We start from the raw sequence: 4626 nt of genomic DNA, 5'->3' as shown, positions 1-4626 counted from the left end.
AAAACAGAGCCGGTGCGGCGCGGCGGCTCACAGCGGTGGCGGCGCCCGGGGGCGGGCGACGGCGACGGGGCAGGGGCTCGGGGCGCGGCGCGCGGGGGCGGGCGACAGCGACGGGGCAGACACTACTAGAAATACCACTACTAATGGCGCACCTAATATGGCCATTAATGGCGCATCACTGGTGCGCCATTGATAGCACGCCTTTGGCATACTAATGGCGCACCACCTCTAGATGCGCCATTAGTAACCGCAGCATACTAATGGCGCACTACCCGGTGATGCGCCATTAGTATGCACTGTCATACTAATGGCGCACTGTCATGTGATGCGCCATTAGTATGAATATTAGGTTTTTTTTTATTTTTTTATTTTCTGTTTTTTGCACAGGTTACAAAATGTATAATTTGACAAAATATAGACAGCACACATCAACAATAGATTCATCAAATACAATAGAAGATTAGTCTTTGAATACAATTCATCATATTAGTCTCCGAATACAATTCATCATATTAGTCTCCGAATTGAAAAGACCGAACAAAGATAGAACATTATATTACAAGTCTCGAGACCGCGAGTAGCGAGTTTATCTTCGCATTACAAGTCGATATCGATCATCTAAACTACCATCACATAGAAGAGAGCTGCGGTCATCACGATGAGCATCATCACGATGAAACTCGTCTTCATCCGGTTCCTCCAACGCTCCCTCCCCTCTCCCGCTAGATAGCGGGCGTATCTAGATTCGGCCTCGGCCCTAGTGGTGTACCCTTTGTAACTGTTACCGCTGAATCGGTGAACCTGTCTCCGACACTCCTCCCAGTCATCGTAGACTCCGGGAACCTTACCCTTGTACACGACATACGTCGGCATCGCTATGCACTAGACAAACGAAACGTTAGTACCAATTCACAGACAATACATAAGCAATATATAAGTATGCAACAGAACGATCGGAAGAGAAAAGCAAGACATTAATAGCATCGGAAGAGAAAAGCAAGACATTAATAGCATCGATTACATCTAAGTTGAACGACTCTCGAAACCAAAGAGACATACTACAAGTTCATTAAAGTTTAATTACAACATGAGCCAATCGATGTTTCAGAACTAGACAACTCGACTCAAGGGACTGGAGCGTGGATGAAGCCGCCGTCTATCGTGGGAGTCATGAAAGAACGGGCGTTGTCATCCTGCATTTGTAGCATTGTGTCGATGTCACTGTTGGACGGTTGATTTCTGAGGTAGAACTGCCCCGAGGTACGAAGGACATCTTGATGGATGATTTCCGCAAACTCCGACTGGATGCGAAAGAATTCTTGTCGGAGGTCCGCGTCCTGGATTGCCGACACGCTCGCGGCCCAATCTTGGAGTTTACTCGGTAGCAGAAGTTGATGATGGTCCCGTACGATCGCCCGCATGTGATGGATGGCGTAGTAGGCACCCTTCTGACCGCCAGGCGGCTGCTTGACGCAGCAGAATGTCGTATTGTGGGAGAACACGTGCTTGCCGTACTTACGAATAGGCCTAGTGAAGGTGCCTCCAGATTGGGCGTAGCCGGGGAGAACATCATCAAGAACCTTCTTGACATTTGTGTAGTCTACGTTCGACTGACGGTCCGGGTCGAAATACGTGGCCATGGAATATTTGGGGCTTAGGAGGATGAGCGTGCAACGTGTGTCACTGCAGAAAACACGGAATGTTAAAAGAAAAACGATCGAAAAGTAAGAATTCATATGTTACGGGCCGGTTGAGGGTTGGACTTACTCGGGAAAGTAAGGCACGAGGAAGTTATCCTTATCTTGGTTTGCCAGAATGACGCCTTCGAGGTAAGAACTCGCGACTTGCCGGTCCCCAGCGCTGCCCAAGATCTTGGCACGCATGTAGAAGGGGTCGACTATCACGATGTCCAGGGTCTTGTCGCGAATGATCCGCATCTCCATACTCTGCGAAAATAGCCGAACGAAGGTGTAGTGCAGCGGATGAAGGTTAAACATAGCAAAGATGTCATCAAACCGCAGGACGATCGTACCCCCGATGTCGCCATCCACAAAGCCCTTGCCCTCTGGCACCTTGGCCACGAAAACCGGGTATGCCACATCCTTCTCTCTGAGACGCCGCTTCTCCAAAGAAAGAACACTGTCGTGCAGACTCCGCATAGCACCGGTTGCAGCATTGAGCATATTTGGTGGTAGCATCGCCCTACCCGCCACATGCAGCCTCCTCGAGATATCCTGCGGTGAAGGTGGCCCGTCCTGAGCACGGATCGTACTCGGTGCTGGCTGGCTCGCACCCTTCTTAGTCTTTCTTTTGCGTGCCTTCTTCTTCTCCTGTAATGGGACCGAGTTCTGCTCACAGACCGCCTTCTTGAGTGTGTTGGGGCTGATAATATTTCGCACCTCGCCTATCTGAGGCTCGGTGAAGTCGGCAGCTGGAGGCGTCTCCTGAGAGCTGAACGCCAGACGGCGCCTGTTGCAACTTGGCTTCTCCGCGGTACGAGCTAGATCGCACACGTCTTTTGTTGGGTTTGGTTCTTGAGAAGGAGGCCCCATGAAGTCGCCATCGTACCCATGCTCGGCAAAGTACTGATCGACGTTGCCAAATGTATCATCGTCGTCGTCGTCGTCGTTCTGATCCTGTGCCATATGCATGTTTGGATCTAGTGGCATAGGGATGTCCGGCACCGTTACGGCGGTCTTGCCATGGGGCCGACTTGGCGCCGGCACGACTGGCGGTGTTGTCTTTGGGGTGGTGTCCCTCGCCCCCAAACGAATCTGGCTCTTCAGCCAAAGCAGGGGCCAGCTCAGGCAGGCGCTGAGGGTCATCACGTCATCATCGTCGGCCCCGACGGGTCGAATCGGAGGTAACAAGTCGTCGCAGCCTGGCAGCACCCGAACCAGTTGAACCCTAAACAAGTTGGGTGGCATCTGGGTACCGTGGAACAAGGGGTTGCCCGGTTGAACGATTTTGCCCTTGGCGACATCGACCAACTCGTTGTTCACGAAGTGGAGGAGAGTGCACGGAACGTCGGCGGCGCCCTGCGAAAACATGTAGGGCGTCAGGGATGCCCAGTCAAAGGCAAGGAGATGAAGTCCTCGGCCGAGAGAGGCTTAATTAGTTACCGTGATGATGGCGTCGAGCTCGGCTAATGTCGAGGCACCGCCAACGGCGGGCGTGCAGTTGACGGAGGGGCCGCTTGCTGAAGAGGTGCCGGCCGGCGTACACCCGGGTGCATTAAGCTCCCGTGCCAGCGTCGGAGACACCAATGCCGCCTCCGCCGGAGGCACCAATGGCCCCGCCATCGCATTATGCGAGTTGCTGGCCGTGAAGCTAGGAATCGGGGGCGGCCCCTGTTGGCCGCCCGCAATCCACGCACTCAACCCCGAGATCAAGGTAGGCACAAGGGCGGTGATCGTCGCTCCGAGTCGTTGTTCCACTTGCTCTTGGACAATCTCCGGAATCCGCGCCACCTGTGCCTTGAGTTCTTGAACCTCTCGCGCCTGGCTTTCCGAGCTGGTCTTTTTCTCCTTCCGCACACCAGCGGTATAGTATGACCCCCATTTTGTCGACAAGCCTTTGCCGGCCACACGACCAGCTGACGTCGGCTTACTGAGCTTATCCTTGTTCTTCATTATATTCAACCCCATATTTAGAGTGGTGTCCCAAGGGTTGCTCTGAGTCGACCCCGCGCTACTGCTTTCAGTCGCCTGCGGAAGGAATGTGAACCATTTAGAAATTCGGCTTCATTAATTAGAATGCAACCATATGGAGCTAATTACGCAGGGGTGTATTCCTTACCAGAACAAGTTCAAGCCGCCTGGTCTTCGGATCCGTGGTAAGCTCCTTTGTTTTCGGGTCCTTCTTGTACCGGGCCCTGACAAAGTTCCTGGTCTGCTTGTCACCATATTTATCGAAGAGGGGCGGTAGGCCTTGCTCGGCACGGTCCGCCTCCTCCTTGTCCCATATAGGCTCCGCCACTCTGTAACCGCCGGGACCGAGTGTGTGTTCCCCTATGTTCAGCTCCCGCATTTGTTTCCCCCACTCACTTGATTGGGAGCTTGCGGTGCTCGAGCAATTGATCTTGAAGTCGTTGTAGTCATCTTCGGTGATCGAAGGATTTTTCTCCTTGATCTTCTCATAACTCTCACCTTTCTCGATCATTCTCTTCACATTGCTTTTCCAAGTAGACAGGGCCTTGCTCATCTTTGTGAGGGCAGCATTGTTCACTTTATTCCCTTTGAGGCTTGTGTTTTCGAATTCAGCGGGGAACTTGTATCGTTCGTGCAGCTTCGTGAAGAGGAGGTTGCGCAAATTCCCTCGGTCAGGATGCCTCAGGTTCTCGGTGTTGATCGAGACGGTGCTCCGGACAATGCACCCGAGCTGAAGCGAGTACCCCTTGACTATTCGTTCGGGCGCCGTTGGATTCCCGTTGGAGTCCACTTCAGTAACTTCCTCCTTGAGGGTGCGGAGCACGATCGGGCGCCGGTCCTTCCGTTGCCTCTTCGGCTGGCTGCTATCTGTGCGTGCGCCGCCATCATCAGTGGTGGCATCCTCGGCGGCACCATCAGTGGTGGCATCAGTGTGGTCATCCTCGGCGGCACCATCCGTGGTCTCAGGATCGGTGGG

The sequence above is a fragment of the Triticum dicoccoides genome, chromosome 1B (genome assembly GCF_002162155.2).
Source record: "Triticum dicoccoides isolate Atlit2015 ecotype Zavitan chromosome 1B, WEW_v2.0, whole genome shotgun sequence".
Lineage (NCBI taxonomy): Eukaryota > Viridiplantae > Streptophyta > Magnoliopsida > Poales > Poaceae > Triticum > Triticum dicoccoides.
Note: the sequence above shows the minus strand (reverse complement) of the source record.